The sequence below is a fragment of the Aphelocoma coerulescens genome, chromosome 1A (assembly GCF_041296385.1).
Source record: "Aphelocoma coerulescens isolate FSJ_1873_10779 chromosome 1A, UR_Acoe_1.0, whole genome shotgun sequence".
In the NCBI taxonomy this organism is placed as follows: domain Eukaryota; kingdom Metazoa; phylum Chordata; class Aves; order Passeriformes; family Corvidae; genus Aphelocoma; species Aphelocoma coerulescens.
Genome location: NC_091014.1, coordinates 33,258,366 through 33,280,876, shown reverse-complemented (window position 1 = coordinate 33,280,876; position 22,511 = coordinate 33,258,366). Strand labels below are relative to the sequence as shown.

Below are 22,511 nucleotides of genomic sequence, written 5' to 3'. Positions count from 1 at the left end.
AATAATGTTTTTCTTACAGCTTAAAATGTTGGGGAAAACAGATTAGAATCAAGTGGTTTGTGATTCAAAGACTGTGAAAACTGACAATCAAATTCTCAGGTCAAATGAGACCAGTAAAGGTAATGGGCAATGGCATTTGACACTAAAGTAATTGTATTTAGGAAGCTTACATATAAATTGATGATCTGATTATCGTTAGAACCGAACACTACTTGCCTAATACAATGTCATGTGAGAAACCTACTATTATCTTGTACATATGTCAATACAATCACTATCTAAAATAAGTTTATACAAGGTCTGATTTATAGCACATGTGAAAGGAGAGTGGTGCCATTTGAAACTGTAAACATTCTATGCACAAGAGGGATAATAACACAATGTAGAAGTGAGTAAATTAATTTTTTGTTTTCCTAGACCCAGGACTTGAAAGTGAGCAACCTAACCTATCAGCTTTTTTTCTTTAAAATATACCATTGGAATAGTATCATCTATTCACATTTTTGTACCCAAAAAAGTGGTTACTTTGAGTCAGAAATTTTTGTTTGGTGCCAAAAAATTGAATGTTGAATAATGCCCCTCTCAGTACTTGGTACCCAACATGTGGAATAACTTGGTACCCAACATGTGAAAAAAACATACCACAGTGCCAGTAAACACACGCAGCAAGACTGGGGACTGCTTTTCTCATTTCCTGACATAAAATGGTGTTCATTTGGAAATGTGTGTTATGTCTTCTGCTCTATGCCCATTTGTTGATACTGCAAGATTCAGCTTGTGGAAATGTGGAAAAGCAAAATCTTTTGATTTTAGGAAGCCTTTAGGAAATTTTGTCTGCTTCATGTTGTCTTGCTTTTTTTTCTGTTTTGCTTTTTTTTTTTTCCAGGTTGCAGTACTGAGATTGCAAATGCAGGCATCAGTGTCTATGCTTTCCTTCCTGAGTAGCCTCTTGATATTACACTAGTTGTCACTGCCTTAGATACCTTGATCATAAACTGTTTAAAAAACCCTAGTAAATGGACTCTTCTTAGAGTCTTTATGACAGTAATAATTTTATAGCTTTGATTATGTCTTGTAGACACCTTTTCATCCTGTCTGAAGCAATTAATACATAGTACTCAACCTAAAGATAGTTCTGAAGATTCTAGGTAATATTGTAGACTATAGATCTTGAAAGAATTGAGAAGTAGATCTTCACAGGGAATGATTTTAATTTCTTTTTATATTGGAACTTACATAAAACTCTAAAAGTTGGAAAACTCATGAGTTTAAAGTGCATTTAAATATTGTACTTTTGACTTGTAGTAAAAAAGAAAATAAAGAAATAGAAGGTACAAAGTGAGAAAACTATTAAAAGAAAATATTTTCTATTCTAAAACAAGTTGTTAAAATTTTTTAAAATGCCTTAACAGCAAACAGCAAACCCTTACTTTTTAAAAGTTGATTATATAAAGATTGTTAGGAAATATTTAGATCTTTCTAAGAGTACCTCTGTAGTGCTGTCTGTTCATATATTTTTATGCTTATCTCATCCTTGAAAAACATATCTAATGGAAATGACAGACCATCACTTCTTCTGTAATACATAATCGGTTTAACCAATGATTATGACAACTGCATTTAATTTCCAAATGACAATTAAACCAATGATGATTATAACAGGCCCTATGTAACTGCCCATCATCTATTCAAAATGGTGATTTCCTTAGAATTGGTACTGTCAAAAAACCACAGTAATATTTGCAAAGTGTAGTAATCTTACTTAAAATCCAGTAAAACTGCTGTGGAAGAGCTTCACACTTGTGCTCAAAGACATTTAATTGTACCATGAATAATATACGCCAAACCCCAAGAAAAGATGGAAGTTCACAGTGGGCTCTGCAGGTGCAGTATAGTGGAGATGCACCCAAACTCCCTTTAGAATTACTTGCATGAGCAAGCAGAATGTTCTGGCAGTAGCAGCACAAAGTTCAATACAGCCTGAAAAATCTTTATAGGCATTGAAAAAATTTATTAATGTCCAGCTTATTGTCCACGTAGGTGAGGTAGCTCATTTAAAACTGATTTAGATATGCAGGCTACAATTAATCATTCTAGACTTGTAAAAATAGTTATACATTAGCCATTAAAAATAAGTGAAAAGGAGTTTAACGGCTTAAATTGAGGTTTAAAAATCTCATTACTGCCCAAATCTATTCCAGTAGAGGAGATGATAGCATCCATTGATTCAACTCTAGAAGATTTACCAAAGTATCAGGAAGGTTTAATTACACTAGAGGCAGTCAAAGAGAAAAACTCTCAAATGACACAATAAAATCTGAAGTAAAGTTAAATATTATTAAGAAGCTAGTCCTCAATAGACTTAAAAGTTATGCAACAGTTTAATTTAATGAATTGAGGTATACTTAAAAATATTCCAGCTGGTAAAATTTCTAACACTCAAGCGTTAGAAATGTTAAAGCATCTGGCTAGGATTCAAGCCTAATGTTACAGAGAGCAGCACTATTTGCTATTAAAGATAAATCTATTATTGCAGGAGATAAAGTCCATTGGACTTCCCATTGTCCATGTCCATTGGACAACCCACCATTTAAAAACTGCAGTACACTATAATGCTGTGTTAATAAACACTATATAGTGAGTAAACACCAACAGTGGGTAAATTGACCTGAATAAAATTTCTGTTGGGCTGTTGATACTGGGCTATCTGGAGTCAATAGCACTCTTTTGAATTACATGATCAGGTTTTGGAACATTCAGAAATATGGAACATGAAGCTTCTCTGAAATACAATAAGGGTTATAATTTACATACCCTCTTATCTGATTTTAACTACCTTAAAAATGGACTACTTTTTTGGTTTAAAAGTGGTATTTTTTACTTCCTCCATATTCTACAGAGATGAGTAAGCATAATTAGAATGTAATTCATCTCACCCTAAGGGAATTTCATTCGACCATACAGTGTATCCACATGAAGATATTGGCACAGGGCAGTAGTGAGGTTCTGAAGCAGATCTCCCACTCATCTCTCACCCTGTACACTGATGCAGCTTGCAGGGCAGTTTGGTGAGCAAAACCTTGGTTCTTTCCTAATGGGTCTAAACATGATGCTCCAGTCTGGGCACACATGAAGGTGCTTCTACTCTTCCTGGGAGCAAAATGCCCTTGGAGATATTCTCTAGACTGATTTTAATCTGAGGAATAAACCATGGTGTATGCATATAGTGTAAGCATATGGACCTGAGCACCAAGTGCTTTGATCCACTTCTGCAACAAATTACTTTCTAGTATAGACATAGCTGAGTAAACTTAGACTCTGCTTAGATGAGATGCTGATCATATAAGATGAATTTGTATGCAACTGGTTCCTAATGAAAGACTTCAGAACTTATATGGGAGAGGAAGAAAGTTTTGCTAGAAACAATAATTTTCATATCCAGTGTCTTGGTTTTGGAGACAAAAACTTCAGGAGGAAACATTCCAGGACAAGTGTCTCCTCTGAAGGGAAAAGGGCCTCCCCTTTTCTTCCACCAAAAAGACAAGTGGGTCACAGCAAGTGAAAACGGGAAAAACAAACTATTTATTAATGCCAAACAAAACAGGGTAGAACAAGGAAAAAAAACCCCTCAAAATACAAAAAAATTCCTGGAGAGGAAACAGACACTCAGGCTCGGACCAGACGGGGCCACCCCGCGGGCTCCTCGGACTGGCGAGGAGGGAACGGAGGCAGTGAGGCAAGGGAAGGGAAAAAGAAGAAAAACCAACAGAACCTTTTTCCAGATAGCTGGAACGCAACAGAAACCAAAAAAGCAGCACAGGGCTCCTGGTACACTCCCTCCTGAGCCCTGCTGAGCCTCAGAGCCCCGGAGCTGCTGGGCTGAGCCGTTGAACCAACCCGCACTTGGGTCCGGTGGCTCCGGCCCCTGGGTCCGTCCTAAAGGCACAGTGTCCTAGGGCACTGAGTGGACAGTAAAGGAATAAAGCAGCTTCATAACATCACCCCAGGACATCCAGATTCAGAGTAATTTTGGAAAAGAGGTGAGTTTACTGGTGTAGAGCATATCTCTGTGTTGATTCCGTGGATCTAGTAGATTCAAAGCAGGAGTTGAAAAGCTGAGAAAATATTTTAATAAAATAATTAATAAATTTTCTAGAAGACAGGATGATGTAAGACCTGTAAAGCAAATAGGTAAAAAGATAGACCACTTTTTTCCTGATAATATGTTTATTTTTAGAGTCACAGAACCAGATGCATACATCCAACTAAAATAGTAAGGTACATGCTTTGAAATATATGTGTGTATTAATAGATACAGAGTTTACTCATGTAATATAAAAATTCTCACTGTTTAAGCACATCTTAAAGGTCTTTTTGGAAAGAAATACATATTTTTAGATTTTTAGAATGCTTATATTTCAACATTTTAACTTATTTAGAGTCATGTTTCTTCCACACATCTCTCTTTCTTATGCAATCTATCTCAAAATTTGAAAAAAGTAATTTGATCATCTACATCCACTCTTGACTATTTTTTAATTTTTTTTTTTTTTTTAACAGCATGCTCCTTTGTTATTTGTCAGGACAGTTTAAAAATTCCAGTCAGCGGTGATTCCATATCTGTAAATGACAATGTAATAACTACAATCACTATTATCCTGTTTAAGACAGTTCACCATGTGGCTAATTTTAAGCATTCCAAAAGCATCATTGACTTCAGTCAGACTGCTAGACTTACCATTATGCCTGTTTTTAAACGCCTCATCAACTCGGACAACTACCAGGATGAGAAACCTTGTCAGTCTAAGGAAAAGTAGATCATGACCAACATAATTTAAATGTGTATTAAAATTTACAATGATTTTTCCTGAGAGTATTATACATCAGGACTAATAGTTTCTAAATCCTTTTTAATGTGCAGAGACAGTAAAAGTATCAGTGTCAACCTTAAATGAAAATAATCTCTGATCATTATAGTTAAACTTGCTGATTATTATAGTAATGCTGATTATTATAGTTAAATTAAGGCTAAAGGTCAAACTAAGCATTTCAAATGAGTTTGCTGCATAAGTAACTTGATTTTTAAACAGAGGCTGCATATAGTAAAAAAAATTCAGTCATCTACTAAATCTGAAATGTTTAATCAAATTTTAAGTATGTTAGTGTACTTGGGCATCTACATCAGTCTAGTAAAAAGCCTTGCCAACTGATTGAAATGATAAAAAGGAATATTGAGGGTGCATAATGAAAGCAGAAATAAGTAGATCAATGATTAAAGGAATATTATACTGCATTTCTAATACTCCAAATTAGTGAAAAGAGCCTGTGACGTATTGTGGATTTACAAGGAAAAAGTATTCAGGTTCTGTTTTTACTATCTTGAATGTCACATTTCTGTAAATTTGTTGAAGATGTCTATGATTTTAGTGTCTTCTCAAAATCCCAAACTTTATGAGGGATTTTTTTCCTGGAAAAGGTAAGCTGTTAAAATGCAAACCAATAAAAGTAATAATTATTTTAAAATTTGGAGACCTAAATTGGACTGATGACTGAAATGCAGGTTTTGTAGGCAAAGGTTTTTACAGTGCAACTTCCTCAGGAAAAAAAAAAAAAAAAAGCATTCTGGGAATTAAACAATGCTCCTGATGAAGATACAAATGATCTCAATTTGCCATTCATGGCTGTCTGGCCATGCAATAGTAATTCATTCAGCTTGCAATCATGCATTGTCAGCTTGAATTCAGAGCTTGGCAGAAAACAGGGGAAAAAAAAGGGTTGGTACAATCTGCTTTTGTTAAGGGGCTTTAACTAGGGCGAATACAATTGAGTGAGGCAGAAAATTAATGCAATATTCAGATTATCTTCTAAAAGGTTATTTGTTGAACAAGCATGTATTCATTGGGGGGTGGTTCTTATAACTGGTAACAGTTGGGTAAAGCGATTGAGAAGGATAAAGATACTGGTTAAGTGAGTGAGGCTGGGGGACATGTGACAGGAATAGATGACAGGGTGGCCAAGAGATTAGATATAGGAAGACGCTGGCAGATCTGTTTTGCCCTTGTTTAGCAGTGGTGACCCACTCTGGACTAAGTGCTTTTCATTGCTTTTGGATTTCCAGAGTCTTGCTCCTGAGGTCCCTTTTTAACAGGGTGCCATTTAGAACTGCTTTGAGTGAAGTAAAACGCTATTTATTAAAAATATTGGCAGCTTGACAGACCTTGCCTTCTAAACTGTACTCAAAGGAACTGTGCACATTTGATACTGCTTTCAGTTCTACCAAAACAGCTGTGATTTAGTCACAACACTGGGAAGTTTTTTGTCCAGCTTGTTTGTTCATAAAACCTGGACTTGTTACAGCCACTCCAAAAAAATAATATCTGAGAATATCCCAGTAAAAGTGGGATAGGATATTTAGGTATTTGAGAGCTTCACCTTCCACATAGTCAGTATACTTTGCTGGCCTTCCTTCAAGAACATTCAAATGCATTGTCATGGAAAAAAATCCAGTGTAAGCATATAGATAGCATGGAGCAGTGTGGCAACTCTTAAGGGAGAGTGTCTTCCTGCAGTGAAATTGCAAGGTGTATCCAGATGCTAGAAGAAAATTAATAAAAAATGGATAATTTATTTGATGATACACAAGAGGTTCTCAGGAAGAGATGCATGCAGCTCAGAGCAAGACAGTAAATTTGTTAGTTTGTTTAACACTCTGTCTAAATGCTACAGTCAGGGAAGGCCTTGAGCACATCTTAAACAGAAGTGATATTTTGGCTTGCCCAGATGCCTCAGAGTCATTAGCCTGGACTCATGTTGTCTAATCTTTAGCAAGGAAGACATCCAAGATTACAAAAGTGACTTAGATCTTACGTAGTATGAACTGTCCCATTTCACCCCCTAACTGGAAGGGAGATGCAGTAACAAGATTCTCAGGTACTTCAAGGAACATGGGACAAACATGAATGAAAATATCTACAGTTGATGCCATGTTTACAGCTAACTAAGCTGTCTTTTTTAAAGTATTTAGCTTCCATTCACATAGTTTTTTGGCATGTCACAGAGTCCTCAATGTTAGCTGTGCCACTTCCATACCAAAGTCAGCAGAAGGTGATTATCCCTGCTGGTGTGTTGGAACATGGAGGCTAACTCCACTTCATGTGGAAAAAGACAACTAGCAGCCAGGCATTCATAAAAATAAACAGATAAATCAATGAGATTACAATTATAATCACAAGGAACTGCAGGTCAGGGTATCCACAAATAATAAAATAATATTTTTCTAATATATGCCTTTCAATCATTTTTGAAAACTTCATGACTGACTCAATCAGCCTGTTTTATCTCTTCTTCCCCATAGACATGGTGTTCATTCATGGGGATCCTGCTTGTTACTGCCAGAACACAGTTCACAGTTTATAGAACATTCAGTAGCTGTTGATACTAAAAAAATGGTTAAATCCAAGCTTCATCTAATAGCTTACTTTCACTAAAAAAATCTGCTAAATAAGCAAAGCATAAAATTAATTACATTTTAATTAAATTTTTGAAGCTAATCACTTTAGAGAGTCCCTGATAATACAACACATGGGGGGCACTAGATAACAGATTACAACACATTGCAGTGAAATAGAAGTTGAGTGGCTTTTAACTGACTTAAAACTAGGGAAAAGCTAACTTTTGTAAGTAAACTCTGATCCGATGTAGTCAACTTCTTTACAGTGTCACTATGATCTTATTAAAAAATTTCATGTTGCTGAGCTTACCTGAGGTTTATTAGAGCATTAAAAAGTTGTAGAAGGTATGCAGTTATCTAATTTCTACAGTTTTGATACTCTTTCAGTAGGCTGCATTTCTTTCTTAACACTTTGAATCATCTTTGGTCTTTACATGGAAAACTGGGAGCTTTTGTCAAGATTTAATCACTAGTCAGATATTAGCTGTGTATCAAAAAAGGAAAGGAAGGAGGCAAATTCATACTTAATTGTAGGTCTCATCAATTAAAATAAAATAGCAGTAAGTGCTTACAGTACAGTATAAAAATGAAAGGCATGAGCCACCTTCTTTCACTTTTTGCCTGTGTATCTTGAAATCTGTGTTCTTTTTTTTGTACATTCTGATCTCCACTTTTTTCCCTTGACTTTTCTTTTCTTGTCTTTATTTTATTTTTTTTTCTTTTTCTCTCTGTGAGTCCTTTTTTTCCTCTGTGAGTAACCACGGTTGTTGTATCACAAGGTTTTATACAGTTCACTGTTCCTATCATTGTTCAACTTAGCTAATTCCTCTAGTTCCTGCTCCAGTGTGATGTTGTATTTCACTTGTCTCGGTCTGGTCATATCATTTATTTTTCCATCATTCCTTCTTTTACAAATTTCAACTTTTTTTTTTCTAATTAGAAATATAAAATTTAGCAAAGACATTCAGTTAAAATTTATCTTACCTTTATTTCTTTAAGTTGAAAACCAGACGCAAGAGCATTTGAACTGATGCAGTTGGCATCAGGATGAGTTAGTGAAAAGGTCAAGCAGAGAATTTTTTCAATGCATACCTGAGTGATTGAAGCAAAATTTGTAGCTCAATGGGAACACAGAAACTGCTTGCATTTTTCATCATTAAACTGTCATAAATGTCTGTTTACTATTAAATTGAAAGAGGAACTTCGGTGATCACAGATAAGTTGTTAAATTAAAGCAAAAATAGGGCCACCAATGTATCTGCGACTATCAGAAGCATAAATGCAACGTGTTTATCCAATATGAATTTTTGTATGCTAATGAACTTAGCTGTTCTCTTTGAACTGCGTTATCAGCTGATACTTGACTTGAAAGCTGCTCTTGAGCATCCAAGAACATGCAGAGCTGATTTTCCAAGATATTCAGCAATATACAGTACATCAGCTAAAAGAAAGATGACTGAACATTCTACTCTTGAATGCAAAGGAATTATGAGCATACCAAATCAGGTACACATAAAGAGATTGGGAGGTGAAAATACAACATTGGCTAAAATGACCTCGTGTTGGCTCCTAAAGCTATTCATTTAAAATTCATGAACACTTTCCTATATTTTCTCTTCCCTGTCCAGCTGTGGAGGGAAGTGATAAAGAGGCTTTGGGGGATGTCTGTCATCCAGAAAGGGTCAAATAAGTACAATCTTTTAGGAATCTTATTTTATATGGGTGTTTTTGTGGTTTCATTTGAAAGCCAGAGCTTTTGATAATCATGTTTCATTTACTTCCGCTATAAAATGGAGATTTTTTAGATAGAAGATTGATTTTTTGCACTGATTTAACCCTAATTTCTAGAAGGAAAATCAAGATTTTTTAAAAATTTTTGTTCCTGATTTTAGGTGCCAATTTCTACTCAGTTATACTGACTGTTCAGTTTTAGATGTATATATTTATACAGAATCAGACGGCTTTTTTTCTTCACTAAATAATAATAATTATTTAGGATAATCTCTGGCTGCAGAACTCTTTATGACAAAGTTTTATATTTCTAATATATTTTAATAGCACTTACTATTGAACATGCACATCTAACTGGTGGAATACTGATTGAGTAATTTCTTATAGAGCAGTTGAAAAAGTTTACAATTTCTAAACTTTGTGGAAAAGTAATGATGTACCTGGAAGCTTGATAGCTTGATTTTTGATAGGCAAATGGAAACCTATATGCAATTTATTAAGGCATAAAGCAGTATGGGAAGCAAAGGAGCTTACTAGTGTTTTTATATGTCTTTGAAATTCAGGGGTTAAGAGATGAGAGCAACTGAGAGGAAAAAAAAAGTAAATTGTAATAACAATGTAAATTCTGATTTTTTTTCCCTAATAAATATAGTAATAAAAGAATTCACTGAAACCTAGAGATTTGTGAACAAATGAATTAAAATTATTAGAATTTTTTATTTCAGCACTGAAAGAGAGCATAGAAAATGCTAGTTTTAATAGTATCACAAATATCTAAAGAGCGTGGAGTCAACATCATAATATGAGACAACTTCATCTGCATGGAAGTTTTTCACACTGGCTATAAAATACAGTAGAAGGAAAGCTCAGGTACTTCAGAATAATTGCTCCTGATTGATCATAAACTACTGCAGACCAATGATCCTTATCATCTGTATCATCATCAGATGAAGGCTTGATAATTAATGTTGCCCTATGGAATACTACAATGACCTGCTTCCTTTTGCATTAAAATCAAATTTTTGTTGTCCAAAAGCAGAGATAGGTAGATATTTAATCTGTTAGGAGCAAATAGAATTTTATGTTTGGTCTTTGCAGATGGTTGGTGTGCAGGTGGCAGATCATGCACTTTGATTATTTTGGGCTGGTTGGTAATCTCCTGAGGATCTTTGTACAGGGGAGAATAAGTTACATCTCAAAGTAATTTGGAATACGCAAAATAATTCTGCTCTAAAACATCAGTTCCCCCAAGCTTGCACTTGAAATCCAGGAAGAGTATTTTAATTAATAAAAGATATACAGTACACTGTTTTGACAAAAGTACATTTTCCACCTTCCATTTGCATCTCTTTTCCACAAACTCAAGGGAATTTGTGCTTGTCATAATAAATAAATGGTGAAAGCCTTTTTTTTACTCCATGTTTTTGTTTTATAATGAATCTAAATCTTCATTGCCACAAAGAATAAAACAACTTTTTCGTCATCTCAGCTTGTGAAAAGAATTTCAGGTTTCAGTAACTTATTCCAGTCTGCATCAGAGGGCTGGGTTTAGATAAGACAGTTGAATAAAGAGTCCCTGTTTCTGTGGCTTTTCTGAAGTAAAATTCCAAACTCATTTCTCTCTGAAACTTAACGTGAAAAATGCAGAGGTTAATGTCCTGCTTTTGTCTCACTAAGAACTTTGTTCATCAATTATAACACATATAAGGAGTCACTGTCCATGGTCACCTTTAGGAGTAGTACAAAAACATTTGGATGATTGCTTACTGAGCCATAGAAGCATGAAATTCAATAATTTACCAGTTATGGACTTCTACTTTGCTTACCAGCTGTTGTAGATGGTCTTTATGTACTTTATGTCTATAAAGTACAACATTGCTCAAATGAATTATTAAAATTAACACCCCATCTTTATCACTGCATTCTCCTCCTTCCTATATATGTTTCTTTTGCGGCTGGATTGTCACATTTCATGGAAAATATGTACCTGGATATTTTGTTTTTCTCTTACAAGGAGAATCCTTTCAGGAGAAGAACGTTTTGTGAAGTTTAACGTCAACAAAGCTGTCAGAGGAAAGGGCTGAGGATAAGAAGAAAAAGAAGAGTGTTTTTGAAAAGTTGCACAGAATTTAATGGAGTTAAAAACAGCAAAAAGAGATCTATAAAAATTTAATACAGATTCTGTGGAAACCACTCTAAAGCCTTGCAGAGATTAATAGAGAGTGCTGTGTTCCACATCACCTCACTTTTAACCTATAATCTAATATCATAGATTATATTCTGATGTTACTCTGAGCTACTAAATGTTATAAAACTGGTTTAAAAGCTCAAGAAAAATGGACCCACACAATCACGTCCTGGTCTGTGCGGAGTAACTCATCATTTGGGCTTGGGAAATTTACTTATTTTCCTATCACAATGTTGTTGTTTGGTGACTTATAAAAGCTACTTGAGGAGCAGCTGTCAAAAGTGGTTGTACTTTGCATTGTAAACTGAAGGTTGTCTCTGGCAGCAAATAATTGGGGTAGCAAAATATTTAGCAGTAGCAGGTAATGTAAAGAATTGTGATGGACATGGAAAGGGCAACAAAGTCTATACTGAAGATGCACTTGGCTGTATTCTACAGTTTTTTATGGAGACATGCACCTGAAAGACTAGTAGACCAGCAGAATGCTGGTACATTTCTCTTGCTTTATCTTCTACCTAATCTCTTAAAAAGCCTTTTTATTTTTGAATATGAAGGTGAAGCCATGATGATTTTTTGCCTTTTCTTTTATATACCTTTTACATACCCTCTTATGTATCCTCAGTGCTTTTAGCATGCATACTTGCAATTTCTTAAGTCTCATAACTTAGCATAATCCTAATATTCCATTAAGCCAGGAGATCAAACATCCTGGAGACCTCGTGGTTGGAAGCCAGAAAGCCCTACGCTATCCTGAGAAACCAAGGTCCCTTCTAGAACACGTCCTGTAAACTAAGATAGGCCCATCCAGGGGGTAATTCCTTGGGATGGTTCAAGCCTCTCATTGGGGAATCTTCGATAGATGTGCTAATTTGCAAGGCCTATAAATTGTATGTGCAATTTATTGTGTGGGTGCATTTTGGTGCATTCCACCTGGACGAAGTGGTGCACCATAAGGGTCCTTAAATATATACTGAGGTAAAAACCCCTTTTCCCTTAATCGTGTTTGGCTCTTAATTTTAAGACTAGGGAAAGGCAACAAAGGGATTCATGATACAGACCTATTGCACCCTGAGCCTAATATTGTGCATCCTTTTCTGTAAAGTGGGAAATACAGCTTAAGAACATGTGAGTAGCAATGGAACAATAAAAAATAAACAGTGTAACTTAAATTATATTGTGTATATTCTGTGGTTTGAGAACATTAATAGATGCTGGAGCTTTTAGTCTCTGCTGCTGTATTTGTGAATTACATGGGCTCTCCTGATATAAATCTCTGTATGGCTCTATGAGCCTAATTTATGTCTAATTCATAATCTGGTGGTGAATGATAAAAATATACATGCTGCAAGACACTCTCTACTCTGAAGAACGTGCAGTGTCTCATGTTGCTGAAACAGGAAAAGATATCCTGGAAGCTGGAGAAAAAAATCTACATGAGTGTACAGACATCCCTGTGCTCATGCTGACAATGTTCTGGATAAGGTATGTGTTGTAAGTGCCAGGCAGCACCAGAATGACTTTGCTGGCAAAGTTAGTAATGCTAAAAGTAGTGTGACCTTACTGATTTACTCCCCCTCTCAAAATATTGCCGCCAGTACCCTTTCACAGTTTAAAACTGAATGTTGCCTTCAAGTTTTAAGTCAGCCAGGATAAAGCAACAAGAGACACAGATGTACAGTTTTCTAATAAAGTTTTTTAAATAGTGATTTTGAAACAGACTGTATATTTGAGTTCCCTCATTAGACACAGACTAAAAGCATTTTGCATTTTGAATTTGTGGAAAAAGATAGTTTTTTGGTGGCACTATGGCGTCAGAAGAAGGTTGAATAGTAGTCTAACTAAATCGCTTTCATTAATGAAGCTTATACCACTACCTTGAACGTGAATCTCATGAAAATCCTTAGCATAGTGGATCATAAAGGTCACAAGAGCCTGGTTCTTTTAGAACACAAGGCCTTTGTTAGGGAGAAAAGCTAGAAAAGAAGCTAGTCTTCCCTTTTTTTTCCCCATCTTGTCTCAGATCAAGAAAGTTTATACATACTATTTCCCAGATCTACAAGGAAGCTTCATTTCAAAGTGAAGATGTTAAAGCAGTCTGTGGAAAATTTTCTCATTTCTTATGTACACAGACAGAAGTGCCAAATATTGGCTCTGAAGCTTCTGTGCAAATTTATTTCCAAAAACTGGGGGTCCAAATTTGCAAAGGACTCTTGCTGTTAACCCTCTACCCAGAAGAAGACTATTCCAGTTATAGGCTTTGAGGGTCTTCATTTGCTGTATTCACATACAATGTTAAAAATTTTCCACTTCAAATTCCGTTTGTATCTAGATGAAAATTTTCTTTATCAAAAACAATGTTGTGAAATCAAGATAAATGTCTAAACATCAAAGGAATGAGGCTTGACACTGAGTATCAAAACTAATGGCTAAAACTTGGTTCGTCTAGATCTTCTTTAAAAGTGGTATGTTTTTTCTTTTTAAAATGTCCTTTAATGCTCCAGAAATTCCAGTAAAGGTTTGAATTTGATAGTATCAAGAGATAATTTTAATCTTTGCTTTAAATTTCAACACTGTAAACATTTTATTGTCTAAGGAGAATTTGAATAATGCAAGGAATGTTATATACACAACATATTTTCACCTGATTTCTATTTTTCAAGGAGAAAAACAAACTTCCATTTTTTTAGTTAGAATTCCCTGCATCAAGCTAAGTGTGATTATTTGATTATTTAGATAAAGTACACTTTTTTTCTTGAGAAACTCTGCAAATATTAAAAGGTTACCTTGTTATTTCTAGGTTTAGTCAATTGTAAAATAAATTACCCATATTCTCATGCCTGCTGCTTTACCATTCATACACATGATGCTTTATAAGAGGAGTAGAGGAAAGGTTGTGCATACAGAAGATTCTCTATTTCAGATTAAAGAAAAGAATAAAAAAACCCTAGCTCTTTAAAAATTTGATGTACATCTCCTACCAACAAAATGATGTCTCATGGAGTTCGTCCAAAAATGTATTAAAGAAAATCTTTGATGCCTTTTTAACTGTCCCCTCAAAACTGATTATATTGAATCTTTTAAAATGCATGAGCACACACACAGATATGTGTTAAACAACATTATATTGTTGTTTTTATTATTATTATTATAATTGCATTAAGTACTCCAGTTATACTGGACTCAACAGAAACATGAATACTAAACTGGTATATATATTTCCATATAGTAAACAATATATCTTGAGCAGACTCCCTTGGACTTACTCACACGAGTAGTTTCAGGGAAGTTAAGGGTGTCACACTGATAGGTAAAGAAGGTAGGACTGTGTAATTAATTTTATTTCCAGCTGTTGAGATTTCAGAATATAATTCCAAGCTCTCTAAGCAAATGTCTTCTTTTTCTTACTTCTTTCCAGGCAAACTGATCAGAGGTGCTTTGGGGATTGGCTGTGTGCCCAGTTTCCACAAATGCCAAAGACTCCTGCACACCGAGTTAATTAAAATTGACTGCTTGTCTTAGGCAGAAGAAACAGGCTAAATTCTGGCTTGTTCTAAAAAAAAATGATTGAACAATTTAGGCAAACAAAATAACTTTCTACCAAGCTAGGGAATAAAAATAACATATTGCTTTTCTTTGAAAAAAACAGATAATATTTTTATTTTGTTTTCATTTCTACCTCAAAGGCTTGTTTTTGTGTTGTGTTTTGTTGGTTTTTTTCTTTATCCTGCTGCAGTGAATTGTAAATTGTTAGATCTGTGTATCCCAAGGACAGGAAGATATATATCAAATGAACGATATAGACAGATTTTACAGACTGAAGCTATAAATGACAATAAAAAGTCTAATCGTGCAGATGTTTAAACCTCACAGGTGTCTCCCCTTTTGACTGAAACTTCCCCAGTGCCTAGTGTGACTTTCTTACTGAAATGCACCAAAGCTGTTGCAGTCTTCAGAGCTCAGCAGCTGCCACATACCTAAAAACAGCCAAGTACCAAAGTCTCCAAAGGACATTTAATATGCATTTCCTAAGAACAACTGACTGACATTGACAGTAGAGCTCACAATGAGCTAAAACATGTCTAAGATTTATAGTATTTGTACACTCAGGTTCAATGATCTCAGGATAGGGGGGTAAAATTCACCCATTCCTGCAGGTGGTTTTGTTTACTTTTAGTGAGTACTGTGGCCTAAGGTTAGCAAGGGAAGCACTCCCTTCTTCTTCCTCTGCTACTCTACAGGGAATATTATGTGACTCATAGGAATACACAAAAAGAGGTAAAAGAAGAAATTGATGGGGTGTCAGAAGCCCTAGAATGTACATCATTCTATAATTCAGCTTTTATAGTGTTCATAAATTCTGTCTTTGCTTCAAGAGGCTCTTTTATGCTTTTTAGTAATCAGTATTCTGGGGAATAAAGATGAGCAGACCTGACAAGAAACCCATAATTGACTATTTCCCTGATGAGTCCCCGCCCCACAAGGTTACAGAGTCATGTGTGGGGTGTTTCTAATGGATCTTGAATTCTCCTTTGTATAGTTGAAAATGTCAGTCTGCCATGTAAAGAAGATTTTTAAAGAAAAATGGCCTATCATTTGTTAGAGCATTCTTCAGGGGAAAAGTGACATGAATCTGCTAATAGATGACATCATTTCACAGCTTTATTTTAAAAGAAATAGCTTTGGCTTTTAAAAGGCTCTATATCAGTATAGGTTTCCAGCCTCTGGATATGAAATGAACAGATCTGTCTCCTTATGGGACTATGTCCCTGGGAAATCTTAGGGTGTCCTATTGATTTTATATTTGTGATTTCCCCAGCACATTGGCTCTTCTGGTTTGCTATCTGGGATTTAAGCATCTCCCTGGAATGTAAGAGATGCCCTCAAATCAATATATAGCCTCAAAATAGATTTTTAGTTGTATATTCTTGTGTTTTCCCAAGAGAATTTGATTTAAAATCAGATTTTTCCTTTTTTTTCTAAAACAATCAACTTGCTAAGTGATGTCACTGCTCTATCTACATAATTGTGATAGTGTGAAAATGTGTCAAATTTTATTCATAAGAGCAGTATGATATTAGTTTTACCTCCTTTAATGCTCTGGGGAATCTAAACAGAATTATTAAGTAATCCTAGTAGGCTATTCACAAAACAAGCCATAGAAGGAATCAGGCAGCCTAATGTTTAGCCAATAGATGTTAATCTCTCCAATGTTTTTTCAAGACATGGGCTTATAGGCCTTAGGGACCAGTTTCAAAGCAGGATCCAAGATGCAAATAAAATTCTTAGCTGACCAAAGGTTAAAACATACATGACATCTTAAGGAATTTATTATAAAAGATAGATATAGATATATAAATTTAAATGTATAAAATAAAATTAGGGAGAGAAGACATACACTTGGTCCTGTGATGAGTCCTATGTGGATCCACAACAGAATTAAGCTTTTTATTGTTCTAATATTGAATTATTTTACATACTTACAGGGGTTTTTTTTAAATACGCTACTTAGGTAAAATGCTGTGTGTCTATTTTTCTTAATAGAAGAATGCATTATAAATTGAATGCCCAAATTCTTTTCTAACTTGTTTTTCCATTGTGTTTTTAAATGCCTATTGGATTAAATGGTTGCCATTTGGGAGAATTTTTGAATATAGTGAATAAATAGAAACATGATCAAATATGGCAATGAAAAATGCTTGCATATGTCATATTTTTCACTGTTAGATTATTTTCAGTTTCTCACTGAAACTAAGAATCAAAAATACCACTTACATTGCACTGAACAAATTTGCCGAAATCCTCTAAGTAATTCACATTTTAAAGAAAAGAAAATATGCAAAAAGAAAATTAGCAATTAAAAACTTCTCAGCATTGACAATGACAATTTCATTGATATTTTGTAGAAATCTTTCCTTTCTTTTTTTTTTTTCTTTTTTTTTTTTTTTTTTTTTTTGGTGTACCTGCAATGCTCAATGCACTGTCAGCAGGATAAATTTATCTTGGTCTGCAACTGCTCCGGGTGTCTCATTTAGAGCTTGTTTAGAAGTAGCTTGGGTACACCGTTCATTTGTGAAACACGTCCGTTTTTTGTTTCTTACCCTTTTTTTTGCACTCTGATTTTTAAACAAATTTCCTACCTCTCATTCACTGTTTTCTCATTGGTTCTTTTATCAATAAGCTCAAATGAACCATGATTTTTAAACTATTTCTAGAATAGAATTTTAAATTGGTAAATATACTTGCAATATTTAAATGTAAATCTGCTTCATGTCTTAACAAGATTGAAATCTGAAAAAAGTTAGTGGTCAGATAAAGTGTAACAAAATCATAAAATTGAACTACATCCCTTACTAGGGAAATTTGCTTGATCTGTCCAAAATGAAATGTTTAAAAATGTAAAGTTACAAACTGCATTGATTAATTTTTAAATAAAACTACCCTGAGCTATACATTCTTTATATGGAGTTTTATGCTACTTAGGATCACTAAGTAAGATACATAGGAGTAACAGAAAAGCATCTAATATCAGTTAAACAGAAAAACTAATAGGTCTTATTTGTCTGAAGAATTTGATTCTTCAGCAAAACCTGTTTACAGTCTTCAAAGTAATGCTGTCTCTTATTAAAGGCCAAGTGTAAGTGAACAATTAAATTTACCTGAAGTGCTCAACGGACCATAAATCAGGACTGGTTTGAAAGTGAGATTATTCAAGGTGTTATATGAAAGTAAGGTGAAAAACATGACACAGCAACAAGACAGTTATCACAACTTTAAGATAAAAGTCATTATTTGAGTGAAGAATTTTATTCGTTTTAAATAAAAAAAAAAAATTGTTTTTAATTTTCAGGTTTCATTTTCTTATAGAGGCAACAAAGCTACTCACACATTGAAAGTATTTCTTCTTTTCTAGTATGGCTTAGAACAGAAACACATACTCACTATTCTCCTTTCAAATGTTTTTCAGAAACTGCTTCTGCATTTTTAACATAAATTAATTTATAATAATTTATAATAATCCATGATAATCCAAGGACAGTGTTTGCATTTGAGTGTGGACATGTAGATCTGATCTAGGCCTTTGAGGAATACATTTCAATAGCAGTAATAGAAGGTTTCTTCTCAAAAGCATCTAGAGAAAGAGTGAAAAAGGATTCCATAAAGATTCGAGAGCACAGCCATTGCTATGTTCTAGGAATAGCAAAATAAGGAATTGCAAAATAAGATTCATAAGGCCATATAAAGATTAACACATTCAGCAGGATCTGCCTTAGTTAAGCCAAAGATGTTAGAATCCAGGCTACCTTTTCAGACCTGCTCTGACAGTCCGTTACTTCTACTTTCTTTTTAGCAAAGGATTCACCTCTAAGAATGGTCATACAGTGCAAGAGAACTGGTATTTTTGTCATGAATCCTTAGCTCCTAATCCTGGATTCAGGTATTAGATATTCTTCTGCCTTTCTTTACCTTCTCTCTGTACCTGTTAAAATGGATACGTAATCTAAAATGGAAAAAGAAAAAAAGGAAGGGAAACCTAAGTTATAGCTGATTTTAAATTTATGTAAGTTTAAGGTGAGTACCTATCCTAACAGGATATTCTCAGTGAGACCTGAGAATAATTCTTAAAGGCAGTTTTTAGGAAGCCACATCTCACTTTTCCCTTTCTGCTAACATTCCATGCTGATCAGAGAGTCTCAGATAGAAAAACCTTAATCCTGGAAATGTAATTCAGCTGTCTGGTGCTTACTGCTGACCTAGGAACCTTTGTGCATTGACTCTATCCATGTTAAGTATAATTTTCAGACTGAACACTCTTGGTATCGCTTAGCTATTTGTTCCAGCTCACACCACTCTGTCTGGAGTCATTGCTTCAGTCTCACTCCCAGTGATGCCATTCTCCACTCTTTTCTTCCTTTCATTTTCTTTTCTCTCCTATCTGACTGACCTCCCTTCCCTCATTGATTTTCCTTTAACAAAAATCCACTTGAAAAAGTTAAAGGCTAGACACAACTCAAACAGAAAAATGGAGAACCAGCAGGAAGACTGCAAACCTAGACATTATTTGCTTTTCTCTTGTCAAGCTCCATTCCTTGGACTTGAGTAGACTGCAAAGCTTTTAAGCTGCCTCACAAATTTTCAAGCATCTACACACTATGAGGAAGTGATAAGTAACTTAATTTAGTATCTTCTTCTTTTTAGCAAAGAGGGCAAGCCCTAGAGGGCATTTGATCTGTGATTATTTCCATAAATCCTTGGCTCCAAGTCCTGTCCCCAGTTTATGCACAATTTCTATTATGCTTCTTTCTTACTCTAGAGATTCAAACAGAAGCCTGTTAAACTACAACACATGGAAGAAGAAATTATGGCAATTTGCAGGTTTTGCCTGCTGTCACTAGTTACAGAATGGTTAAGAAGCGTGGAAGTTTCTCTTTAGCTGTTCAGTTTGCTTATTTCTCTTTCTCTAATCTAGTGCTAGAAAAAGTAGTGAGGCTAACAACAAAGCTCAAGAAAAATAAAAGGATAAACCTTAATTCTGTTTCTCACACTAGTTCATGAATTAAAATAACTCCATTCAAGTTGAAGGAGTGAGAGGGAATAAAAAGAAATCAATTTTTAACTGTATATTTACCAGTAGCAAGTCCTACTTTTTTTGGTATTGTCCTTTACAGCCAGTGACAAAACTAGGGAAAACAGATAAAAATAAGTGAAAAAATATTGGATCATGACAGTGAACAAAATAAGAATAATACAGTGCTACATTAAAAAGGATTACAGTTTTTCTTGCAATGAAAATAAGTACCTAAACCCCAAATAGCAGAATAATATACTTGCTTCATAATGAACAGTGGTGTTTACATGTTGCTGCCTCCCTCATTTACACACCAAAAAGAACTAAAATAATCCTTCAGTAACCCACTGTTAGTAAATCTAGGAAGGAACTAAAAGATAGCATGATATGGCTTTGACTTACTGTTTGGTTAATTAGTATGCTGCAGGTGTAATCAAATTAAAGTTAGATAATACCCCCCTCAAAAGCCCCATTTTCACATTGTTAGAGAAGGAGCCAAAAAGCTATTTTCATCCTATAGGATTTAAGGGTCTCAGGTGTTCATTACAGCTGGTACTGATTTGTTTCATGATTACATTTCTTTTTTGAGAATGTTTCCTCGTGCTCTTTGTTAGATGTCCAAATAGAGAAGTTTTATCTTTTCTCTGGAGATCTGCCTTTTGCATAGCACAATATACCATTTACAGCAAGGGCTTAAAAAGATTTTCAAGAGGAAATAAAGGGATCTCCTAACCTTGCCATAGTATAAAAGAGTGACAAACAGAAATTCTGAGCTGGTAAGTAGGGTGATATTGACTTTATATGTTGGTGAGATGGACATTAGATGTGAGAAATAAGGGTGTAGCGGACTCACAGTTTTGAAAAAAATAATAAAAAAAAAGAGGTGTAAATATATCAGAAAAGTAACTTTTCTGTTTTACAATAAGTTCATAGCTTGCAGTGAGTTAGGTTACTTTGCACTTCCTGAGGAGGTGCCTTTCAGCAGAAGCAAGGCTGATTGATATAATCTAAATCATTGCATCTGAGAAATGTGGTCAAAGGAACATTTAAATATTCTTTTTTATTCTTTAAAAATTGTATAAAGAAATGAGATGATATTAGAAATAATGAATGCTCTTGAAAGTGTTTACAAATTCATATATTAAGGTACTCAAATAAATCAGTTTCATGATACTGTAATATTCTTAACAGTTTTCTATTTCTATTTCCATTGGTCTTACTTTCACCTATTAGAAAAAATTACCAAACTTTAGCACACCAAAATTTATCATCTGTGCCTTCAGGAAAATAACTGATGGACTGGTATAATGTCCTCACATTACTGTGACCTTCCACTTGTTTTTATTTCTCCATAAAGTATGTTTTTTTAACAAAGGAGCCATTCATTGAAGAAAAGGAAGAAAGACGTGTTTACTAAGTTCTTCCCATATCTTCCATTAACTTCAGTCGCCTCAGGACTTTTTACAAGTTTGAGGGGTCCATCCATATATCTTCCATATGTTTTCCTTCCATTTCTTCCTGATGCAAGCTGGCCAATTTCAGCTATATTTGAAAATGTGAAGGAAGTTTTATGAAAATATGTATCTGCAGTGAAAGGGTAGTAGATGTCAGACATCATGCAATCCGTTCTGACAGTTGCTTTCCCATAAATCAATAGGTGTGTAATGTCCGTGCTATGGACTTGCCATTAGGATGGCTGTTACCTTGGGAGGGTTTCTTTCTTTCAAAAAGAAAGTGCAGCATAGGGCATAAAGGGCAGAAATGAGCAACAAAGGAGGCTTAGCTGGTATTTTCCTGTTTGTCAAACAACTTCTCTTTGTTTATTTAACTTCATATTAATTTATGAATGGGCTTTTTAATTTGCAACTGTGATTTCAAATCATTTCAAATTTATAGCGATGAGTTCTTTGTATCTAACTTCTCAAGGCTTGCTGAAAATTGAAATATAATACTTCTGACATTAATTTTAAATATTAGCCTTTAATCCTGCCTGAAATCAGACTTTGCGAATAATTAATCCTGAATAGTTTAGATATAAAGATGCAGGGATTTAGAGCTTTTTGTTTAATTTTTTTCCTCTGAATTTTTCACAGGTGTCCTCACTGAATATTTTTGATTGCAGACTGTTAACAAACAGGATTAATTAGCAGTAATGTCGGTAATTTTAAATTCACATATTACTGCTAATTCACCCTGTTTCTTATCAAAAGTAGTGTGTTTTTCTCTAATAATTTTCTGACTAATAGTTTTATCATAATTTTTCTTACTTTGTCTTGTATCATGAGACTCTTGTCTTACACTGCCATTCAATAATTTAGTTAGATGTCACAAAAATAACTGTGTCACTGGTTGCATAGGTGAAACAGTGAACATTTTCAAAACTACACTTGTGTGTCTATTTAAGCAGTTATCAAGAATGTCATTTCCATTATTTGCTCAACCCTTACTTACATATAAGATTGCAAAGCTCTCTGCTTTATAGTCATATTATTAATTTATTTATTTGTTTGCTTGGAGATATTAGCTTGAAAATATGAGCAATGCTGCTTCTATATTATATATATTAAATGTCTTTT

The 22,511-nt window shown here is 34.5% G+C and overlaps 1 long non-coding RNA gene across 1 annotated transcript; it reads right to left on the bottom strand.

Moving 5' to 3' along the window:
- Window positions 1-18,171: 18,171 nt before the first annotated feature.
- LOC138104634 (uncharacterized) lies at window positions 18,172-20,421 on the bottom strand. The gene is made up of 4 exons (XR_011148179.1): window positions 20,338-20,421; window positions 19,996-20,047; window positions 18,730-18,867; window positions 18,172-18,498 (listed from the first exon to the last, which is right to left on the bottom strand). It is a non-coding gene; the product is annotated as an uncharacterized lncRNA (long non-coding RNA).
- Between the last annotated feature and the right edge of the window lie 2,090 nt (window positions 20,422-22,511).